This window comes from Etheostoma spectabile, unplaced genomic scaffold (genome assembly GCF_008692095.1).
Source record: "Etheostoma spectabile isolate EspeVRDwgs_2016 unplaced genomic scaffold, UIUC_Espe_1.0 scaffold00002923, whole genome shotgun sequence".
NCBI classification, from domain to species: domain Eukaryota; kingdom Metazoa; phylum Chordata; class Actinopteri; order Perciformes; family Percidae; genus Etheostoma; species Etheostoma spectabile.
The window spans coordinates 1-10,953 of NW_022602968.1; the positions used below are offsets into that span (position 1 = coordinate 1).

General features: G+C 40.5%; 1 long non-coding RNA gene across 1 annotated transcript; it reads right to left on the bottom strand.

The window, feature by feature from the left end:
• Nucleotides 1-6,927: 6,927 nt before the first annotated feature.
• Nucleotides 6,928-10,037, bottom strand: LOC116676251 (uncharacterized). Its single transcript, XR_004328619.1, has 3 exons — nt 9,902-10,037; nt 9,471-9,585; nt 6,928-7,206 (listed from the first exon to the last, which is right to left on the bottom strand). It is a non-coding gene; the product is annotated as an uncharacterized LOC116676251 (long non-coding RNA).
• Nucleotides 10,038-10,953: the final 916 nt, after the last annotated feature.

Below are 10,953 nucleotides of genomic sequence, written 5' to 3' on the forward strand. Positions count from 1 at the left end.
ACAGTTTTCAAAAATTGGACAATTTAAACAGGATTTGCTAAGCTGCTGTTGCTGTTCCGACTGTCTGGTCATCCCAACCACAAGCTGTAAGTAGGATTTCGTCATTAACAGTAACATTGGCAATGCTAAGGTATCCTGAGCTAGCATAGGCTGACCGTTGTGTGATAACTAATGGCAAAGGGGTAACGTTTCATTTTCCTAACTGTTCCATTCGAATAAATACCCGTGTTGTCATGTAGCTCCATCTATAGTTCACCATGCATGTTGTCCACTTTTTCAGGTTCATTTTTATTGTATTTCAGCAAGAAAGCTAACTGCAGCTGAGTAGAATCATGATCGTTTGGTTGCTAGCTAGCGCTAAGCTGTAACGTTACTCAGCTAGCTAGCTAGCTAGCTGTTATCCGTTTGCTTCGACAACAGAACTGGAAACGTTATCATTTCATATGATATCTAGTCAATCTCGTGAAAACAGTGTGTATATAGACTGCAATGTATTGATTTGCAGTTTTTTTTATTTCAGAGCAACGCTATGTCAAGGACAAGACGCGAAAGATGCAGCTTGCCAAACAGATGCTCCGAGTGTGTCATCTCGGGGGACACAACTGTCTCATAAGACATCAAGACCGCACATATCATACAAGGTAACCTTTCTAATTATTCTTACAAACCAGACGTCTTATAGTGTTGTGTAGCATTGTGACTGGGTAGCATTTAGCAGAGCAGTGTTATCTAATGTTATCATGATGAGTGAGTGACTTTTATCAAATATGTGAGCCATACCAACACATTAGTGAATTATTTAAAGTAGGAATAGAACTATTCATCTGGATTATCACTGATTGGTCTGATCTCAATCAATTGCATTTCCTTTTGTGGGGGGGGGGGGCGGTGAAAAAAAATTTGGACAATAGGCAGGAATGTGTTTGTATACAACAGGTATGACTGAAGCTAGATTGTGTGTTGACGATGCCTTTTGCAGGTATGTACACGCCCTATGAACTTTGTCATTCAACAAAACAAGTCTTTAGAAAAGGCAAATGTGAATGGGGGACAAATTGTCTGCAGAAACTGGTTTTGTTCAGTGAAGGAGTGAGACACAAAATGGTCTAGAGACATCAAGCCTAATGGCCGGCCATATAAATGTAAATCATTTCAGATTTAAGCTGCTCCCACTGTAAGACACTTGTAACAACACTGGTTAGAGTCCTGCTTTGGCACAGCTTAGAGGTTTAGCAATGCTTTTGCTATGAGTCAACTGGAGTATTTTGCTTGGTGTGTGTAAAAGGTAATACAGTTATGTTACAATATTTATGTTTTTGTTTGATTGTATCTTGCAGCCACAACGGAAGACAGCCAAGGGGAAACTAATGTACAGACGTCTGTTCCAAAGGCCAACAGGGGAGGTTACACCGTCAAAGAAGTGAAGACAGAGACAAAAGTTTGTAAGTTTAAATATTTTTTTTATTACAAACAAAAATACTAAATTGCATCTTATCGGCACTCAAAATAACTTTTCACACACTGCAAACAACAAATCTGAATGTGCAATGATATAGGTGCTAAAATGACTTTTCACACACAACAGGCTATGTCTTAGACCTGATGCGACTGGTGTTTGAGGAGATCATCCACGACCCCCTTCCTTATCTGGAAGCAGTCCTGTGCCCCAGGACCTGTGTGCTCAGCTCGACAGGCACCCAACCCGACATACTGCCCTGAAACATCCAGAAACTCCCTCCACGCTGCACGACACAAGAGGGGTCACGGCACGGACACTTCTACCAAGAAAACCCAGCACCAGCTCACAAAAGTCCTATAAGCCCTGTGTCTGCATTGCCTACAAAGAGAACAGGGTGTAGTGGACAATCACATTTTTTAGATTTAAGAGTAATGATGATTGTTTTGAAACAAAATAAAGTAATTTTGTTGTCTTGATAATACTGTGTTTTTGTAATAATGCTGAATCAATAATCAATGCGTATTGTTATAAACATTTTATTTAGATACTTGAACTGCTAACAGTGGTATCAAATTGGCTTCACCTTTCCATCCATCTGATTCTCAACTGGCCATGGTCAACTCTGTAAATATTCATTGCATTTTGCAAAGAATATATATTGAGGCACGGATGAAGGCCAGGATGGTGAGCCATACAGGTTATCTCCTCAGGAATCTAGGTCATTCTTATTCTTCTGACCTGTAAAAACAAACATAATGAGCCTGTTGTTATTTCATAATGTTGAATGAGCAGAAAGCATAAAGTAGCTTGAGTTAATGTATCTCTAGTTTTATTTAACTGAGGTATTTATTGGCAACATATTTTCTCTCTCCTGGGGCATGTGTGCACAGTTTCCACAAGAACACCTGCCAAGGTAAGATACTACATTAGATTACTACATGTTAAGAAGGTAATAATCTCATAGTCAGATGATCTAATCTGCATGATAGTAGTTCCAAGATAACATTAGACGTAGCATACAAACTGAACAGAAAAAGGCTCCTGTCCAGCTAAATGGACGTCCTGTTGTAAGATAACATTACTTCTGGGTGGTAAAGAATGTACGTAACTCATAATCACAATCAATCACTATTCAGCAGGAGAGTATACGGTAACAAATGTTACAATGTGACTAAGAGACTTTCGTTGAGAGCAGCTCTATGAACTGGCCACTAACTTTTCTGCCAACTGGACATCTTGACTGAAATTGCGAGGGTACAAGTTGTAAAATATTTGTCCATGTGCAAATTAATAAGTTATGTTGCTTACAATACTAAAAACAAGGCTAATACAAAGTTATTCTTAGGCTACAACACTGAAGTGGGAGTATTACACTAGTGTGACAACAAACCTCTAATGTTGAAAAAGCAAGTAAATGCTAAATGACAAACTTACCAGTCTGAAGAAGTCATTTCCAATTTACTGGCAGGTTGCTCCTCGATGTCAGATCCTTCCTCTGATTCAGGCTCAACAGATACGGTAACCATGCTATCGCCACCTTGGATGTTTTAGTCATGTTTGTGTGCCGCAGCAAAGCTCGTTGCACACCAACCAATCAGCGCGCAGCTTATTTAAATATTCATGAGCAGACCATATAAGGCAGAAAAGCTCTCGTTTCAAGCCAGGTCAATTTAGCAGGGTGGTGTGAGGGCCAAAAGAACAGCTAAAACAACATTTTTAGCCCAACAAATGTTACATACCCTATCAGGAGACCTCAAAGAACAGCGTGATATACTCTATACAACCATTCTATCACCCCTTCAAGGCTCAGTGCTCGGCCCCACCTTGTTTATCCTCTACATGCTCCCCCTTGGCCATGTCATCAGCCGACATGGAATCTCGTTCCACTGCTATGCTGATGACACTCAACTCTACCTCAGGACTCACCCAACCCCCTCTGCTGCCCTGCCATCATCTACTCTGACCACCTGCCTGGAGGAGGTAAAGGCGTGGTTGCAGCAAAACTTTCTGCAGCTAAACAGCTCCAAGACTGAAGCCATCTTAGTCGGCACTCCTCACCAGGTTCGGTCATCTGCCATTACCAGCATCAACCTCTCTGGCCAAAATATTCCTCTTTCTACATCAGCCACTAACCTGGGTGTTAAATGGACTCTCATCTGGCCTTTGAGGCTCACATAAAACATCTCTGCAAGACCTCCTTTTTCCACCTCAGGAACATCGCTAAACTCCGTCCCATACTCACTCCAGCTGATGCCGAAAAGCTTGTCCACGCTTTTGTCTCCTCCAGGCTGGACTACTGCAATGCGCTCCTCACTGGGATCCCTGAGAAAAGCCTTCAAAAGCTACAGTACATCCAGAACAGCGCTGCTAGGATCCTGTTGAGGGTGCGCAAACACGACCACATCACCCCCATCCTCAAATCTCTCCACTGGCTTCCTGTGTCTCTCAGGATTGAGTACAAGGTCTCCCTCCTCACCCATCAGTGCATCCACGGTGAAGCCCCCCCCACCTCAAGGAACTTCTCACCCCTCAGACCTCTACCCGGACCCTCCGATCTGCCTCAGGTTATCTCCTGAAACCTCCCAGGACAAAGCTCCGTACTATGGGAGATCGGGCTTTCTGCTCAGCGGCTCCCAGACTGTGGAATGCTGTCCCTGACCACCTGAGGACACCACAGACTGTGGATGATTTTAAACGTGGCCTTAAAACCCACCTTTTTAGGAGAGCTTATGACTGATCTCTTGCCCCTTTTCTACATTGTTTTTGTTTATTTTTATATTTATTATTTTCATGCTCTCCATGTGTTTTATTTTATCACTTACTTTTCTTTTTTTTTACCATGTAGCACTTTGAGATTTTTGCAAATATAAAGTGCATTATAAATTAAATTTATTATTATTATTATTATTAAGATGTATCCATTAAAACAATTTGTTTGAAAAAGTAATGAAGTGAATTCTGAGACAATTAATTGTCCACCTAATGTGGAATTGTTACTGATTTATTAACACATAGTGTTACATACATTATTGTAACACATTGATTGTTTTCCCCTCTAAGAAAGGCTGCTCGATCATTTATTGACCAGGCTCTACACCAGACTATCAAGTGCCCTCAATAGTGCCCCTCAAGACTTAGATTACCTCGAGATAATTTGTTTGCAGGAGTTGGTTGTACTTAGTGCACTACCAAGCCAGTCTGAGATCCCTCAAGCAATGAATCTTATGTACCTAAATCAAAATGTGTGGTTTAGGGTGTGATGGAGTGTTTTCTGTATTATTCTCACAGATTATATATCTTGGTGTTGCTGATAACAACAAGGCCTCCACTACCCTTGCCTTCTTCAATGAAGCAGTTGAGAAGCATAGCTTACCACAAAGGTAAAGGTTCTTCATTAAATTGAAAACAATGCATACCTTTTAACTATGACAAACGTCACCTATAAGGGTTTGGGGAGACCATGGGGTGGTAAATGTTGATGTGGCCCGCCTTATGTTCTCGGTTTGAGGAGCTGGGAGAAATCTTCATTGTGGGAAAAAGTGTGCATAATCAGAGGTAACCACGAGAACACACACATAAATGTGTAAGATTGGAATGCTATTATTAAATGGCATGCCGTCAACTGATTATCACTACCTCTATTGTTCTTTAAACAGAATTCAACATCTCTGGCGAGATGTCTTTAGAGAGGTCACGTGTCTCTTCTACAATCTGTTGCACCAGCTGGAGGAGGATGGTTTTCTTGACCTGTCGTGCTCACCTTTTCTGCTGCCACTATGTGTTTATTCCCCACTTGATGTGTTCACCGATTGCTGGGAGAATCATCCCGTTTCAACTGAGAGAAATCTCACTCCCAACCAACTGTGGCACATGGGACTACAGCACAAATCAGAAGAGTACAGTGAGGAAGAATGCATTTCTGAAATATGCTCAGCACAGCATGGAGTTATGGCACAATAAATAATTACTGCTGGTCTTACAGGATTTGCACATCCATCTGATTGACTGGGAGAGTACTGGCCTTTTACCCTCTGATCCAAACAGAGGAAAGATATATGTGTGATCAATGATCTATATAAGGATGCAGTTTTTAAGTCATATCAGGAGCTAGTGGATCAATTTCTTTTGGAGGGAAGGGGTGAATTTTGGAAATAATTACAACTAAGGAGCAGTGTGCAAAGTATGTTCCCACTTAATAAAAGTATGGAGGAATAATGGAATAACAAAGTGTGAGCACTGAGAGTCTTAGATTAATATGGCAAAGTGATTTAGGGTGTGAAATAGATAAGGAGAAATGGTGTAATATAGTTTCAAAAGTTGGCCGGGCCACTAGGGATGTTAGAAGCAAATTTACTCATTACAAATGAGGGCGGGTTGGCTCAGTGGTAGAGCGGTTGCCTGCCAATCGGAAGGTTGGTGGTTCGATCCCTTGCCCTGCAGTCCCATGTCAAGACACTGAACCCCGAGTTGCCCCCGGTGCTGCGCATTGGTGTGTGAATGTGTATGAGTGTTTATCCGATGAGCAGGTGGCACCTTGTACGGCAGTCTCGGACGCAGTGTATGAATGTGTGTGAATGGTGAAAGTATCCTGTATGATGTAAAAGCGCTTTGAGTAGGGCACCCAGATAGCTCAATGGGTTGAGTGGGTGCCCATGTACAGTGGGTTTGAATCCAGCCTTTAGGTTAAGTGGGTGCCCATGTACAGTGGGTTTGAATCCAGCCTTTGCTGCATGTCAACCCCCCCTCTCTCTCCCCCTGAACATAACACAGTCGATATAATCAAAAAACAATGTAGTGGTACAAGGGGTGTTGTCCTTAAAGTTTAGCTGTTACGGCCTTTTGCTCTGTGTTTTTTTTTTTTTTTTTTTGGTATTTGTAAATGTTTGTGTTTAAAAAAATAAAAAAATAAATACTTAATACAAAAAAGGGAGGATCTTTATTATTATTGCAATGTGATCAGATTCTGTGTGATAGCTGAAAAGTGTGTCCCAATTCACATCTCTCCTAAGTCAAACCATAAGTTTTTATGTTGTGGTTCACTGACCCTATTTGGAGAATGGTAAATAAACTTGGATACAGTATATATAGACTTTGTCTCAGTTTCATTTTACTATACTTAGAGATATCAGTTCAACTATTAAGTCTTAAAACACATACTGGAGCAAATGACTCCATTTAGAGTTTAAAGTAGACTACATCAGCAGTTTTCAGGCAGCTTGCAATTGAATACGTCAAGCTTTTTTTTGAACACATGCACAGAAGTTTGTTTTAAAACTCTTCTATCACGGTTAAATAAAAACAACAATTTCAATGGAAGTCACTATATAAACCGCTTGGTAAATGTAAAAAAACAACTTTGTCAATAAAAAATGCATATATTAAAAGGCATAGATTCTTATTAAAAGTAAAACTAATCGAAAACTATCATGCAACAAAAATGGCTGCCCCCACTGGCTAAAACATCCTTTAACATTTGTGGTGTGGTCTAACGATAGCACACAGCAGAACTTGCAATCATGTTTTTAGACTTTATATCAGTCCAAACCCAGTTTCATCTGTTGCAATGCAACCTTCCAGATGATCATGGAACTCTTGGTAATTGGTGTACAAAACAGGCAAGCGCAGGATATGGAAGCAGGTGGAAGATGTTGGATGGTCTGCCTGCACCACCTCCACTTTCATGTCCTGCATGGGCAGTTCCCAGCCAACCCAGAATTTAACCAGCTGCTTGAGTTTGTCTTCAGTCACTTACATAGGGGCACATAACACACATGGAAGAGAGGAGAAAAACAACGTTACATCAATTAAATTATGATTATGAGACTTGAGTGTGCAATTAATTGCTCAAAATTAGTTTAGACAAATAAATAGTGTAATGGGGAAATTATATTTAAGCATGATTTCATATATCCTTTGTAATGTTCAGGGATTATTATTCATATTATTCAATTACTATGCTTTTGGCGGTTGTATGACTTCATTCTACTCATTCTGTGTGTGTCCTTCCTGAAGCAGAATTACAGCTTTCTTTTCCAAAATTACCAGTTGAAAGTTGATGCCCTGAAGTCCGAAAAACACAGTTGTCAACTAAGTTTATCAATAAATTGCAGAGTCAGGGACATTTTCTTACTATACGTGACCAGACGACACCACGTTGTCTTTAGCAGCTCAAGATAAATGTTGTGGTCAGCTGTCCTCCCCCAACCTTTGGCCTACTTCTCCTCTGTTTTTCTGTGTCTATCTGGCTGGCTGTGAGGGCGTTCCTGCCTAGGGGGCGTGGCTGCCATCACCTGTTCCGTCATCCGCTCAGCTGTGTCCCATCACCTCATCAACTCCTGCGATTCATGTAAATGTAAATGTATTTTATTTATATAGCACTTTACAACAACCGATAAGTGAACCAAAGTGCTTCACAACAAATAAAACCACAGATTTAAAACAACAATACACCACTAACAAAAATTACAATAATGAATGAGAAAAGTAAGAAAAGATAAAAAATAAAAACAATACAATCAATACAAATGTGCCATCACATTACTAGGTACCAAACGCCACTTTAAAAGATGCGTCTTAAGTCTTGATTTAAAAAGGCCCAGGTCAGTAATGATATGCATCTCACTGGGCAGCTTATTCCAGAGCTTAAGTCCAGAAACCGAAAAAGTGCGGTCCCCCCAGTGTTTCAGTTTTGACCTGGGCACTTCCAACATGAGTTGATTAGATGACCTCAACGTCCTACCACAATTACGAATAATCAGCATGTCTAAAATGTAAGATGGGGCAAGGCCATTAAGAGCTTTAAAAACAAACTATACAATTTTATACTTAATTCTAAAGTGTAACGGGAGCCAATGGAGAGAATAAAGAATCGGAGTTATGTGGTCTCGTTTTTTCGTTAACAGGCGGGCTGCTTTATTTTGGACAAGTTGGAGACGGTCAACAGAGGACTGGGAAACACCCATATACAGGGCATTGCAATAGTCCAGTCTAGAGCTTATTCAAGCGTGAATAGCCTTCTCAAGGTCATGACGGTTTAAAAACAATTTTACCTTTGCCAGAAGGCGCAGTTTAAAAAAGCTCGATCTAACAACATTATCAATCTGTTTGTTGAATTTAAAGGAACTATTAAAAATCACTCCTAAGTTCTTTACCGTCTGTCTGGCCGTTGGAAACCAGGGACCAAACCCGGGCTGACCACCTCTTCGTCGCCAGATTGACACATTCCCTTACGTGGTAACTTGGCTCTCAGTATCAGTTGTCTTATGTGCTCTAGCATTAACTCTTGTGTTTGTTTCGTGTTTCCTCGTGTTCACCTTGTCTTCTCTGCCTCTCCGCACAGATCATCCGAGCTGCCTTCCACCATCCCTCCGACCTGTCAGCTGTTCAGTTGGACTTGCCGCTACACTCATTAAACCACCTTTACGTTATCCTGTTTTCCGAGTGCTGATTGTATCTCTGTGTTCTGGGTCTCACGTAACCTAACAATAAATGACCGATAGAAAGCTTTGAGGCATAAGGGACAGATGTAGAAAGACGTAAAAAGGCTTCAACTTGTCTGTGTGTTATAATTAGTTGTTTTGCGAAGAATGAGTATAAGACACTGCACATTGTTACTGCAGTAAACTTTGTGGGACTGTTAACCATTTACATGTCCACAGACGGTAATTAAAATTTACCGAAAACCAACTCAGTACTTTGTTCTACTGTCTTATGTTTTTGTAGCACCAAAAGTCTCACTCCAGAACCTCTCCTCTCCTTCTCTACAGAAAACTTCCACAACAATAGTAAAGGTACAGTACATATGTATTACTTTCTAAAGCCCTTATTTTTCATCAAGGCACAAGTACGCCTCAATACAAAATTTCTTTTAACACACCTTTTAGATCACTGTGGAATTCCATGTGTTATTTTAAGTTTTCACTATTATTGTAAATGTTATTGCTTTTAATGTGTTCCAACATAGCTGTAGATCCAAAATGCACACAACTGGGAAAGCACAAAAATGATGTACCTGTCTCCACAAAGTGACGTAGTTAGCCAGCCATTTTGCATTGGATTGCAACAGAGCATCCATTGTCATCCTCCTTTTTCTCTTCTCCAGGCCAGATGATGTTGTCTAGAACCATCTAAATGTAATAATTGAAAAATATAAATGAATTGAACAGTACAAAAGCAAAACAGATTAATTTAGGGATACTTTGCCAATTTTAAAACCGCTATGAGCCATGTTGTGTGCACAGTGGGTTTTGGCTTCCTCCCATGGCGCCTGTGCAGAGCAACAAAGGTCCGGGTTAGATCCAGCTGACCTCAGCTGCTCTGCTGCGTCGGCAGCTCCATACACTGGCGCCAAAGAGAAAAGTCTAAATATTCATTTGCGCACACTGCCATGACAGAGCAGGATTTAAATCAGCAATGTATCTCTAACAACATGGATCAAAATACCTGAGCACTGCATTTAGCCATAGACTGACGTGGGAAAACCACTGGAACCACATCTGGCCTGGCCTCCAACAGTGGCCATGACATAGTGTCCTGCAGTCCCTGCCTCAGCTGGTTCATTTGTTGGGAAGCTCGCCCTAACACCTACATAGATATTAATAAAGGGAGTTAATTGTTTCAAGGAGTAATGTGAATAAAAACCTGGTATGGTTTAAAATAATTAAGCAGCAAAATATTGTACATTTCACCAGAAACAGCTAAATTAACAGTTGATGAATCAAACTCCTACCACAACAGAGAAATCCCTTTCTGTATGAATGTAATGTTTTGGTTGCTTGAGCTTACTTCATGCTGTAGAACCAGTGGTTGGCTTTTATCAATAATAATAATGATGTAAACTTTAATAATCCCACAAGGGGAAATTACAGTTTACACTCTGTTGTTATTACACACATGTTCAGGTCCTATACATCCACTAAGGGAGGGATGTCAGAGTGTGGGGGGTTATTGAAAAAAAAACACATTTGTAAATCCAGACATAAACAGACATCTAAAATAATTAATAACAAAGCTAAAAAAACATTTAATTTTATGAATGCAAAGCTCACCTAAATTCTGTATTTAATAGAAAAAAAGTAAATTACAAAGGAAGTGGTTGATTTCAGTCTGTGATGCAATTCTCAGGGCCAAGATTTTAGTAGGACCATATTTATGACTTTCTGAGCTGTGCCGCAGATCCTTTAGTGACAGGTTTAATTGGTGTTAGGGCCTTGTTCCGCTTGCCATGGTGTAAAATAAAGTGTCAACTGTTGCTGATACTCCAGTGAAATGGTGACATTGCTTTTCCCCACATGAATTTGCATGGAGGGCCATCTCCTCAGCATCAAACTGCTCTCCACATATTGGGCAAGAATCCTGGGGAGTCAACAGTGAGGTTTAGGATAACACACGATTGAACGGGTTCACATGACACAATTAGATACATTATTTTACAGCGAAAACATGGGGCAGGGACGCGATGGATCTCGAGGGGTGAAAGGTGGGTTTTTTTTAAC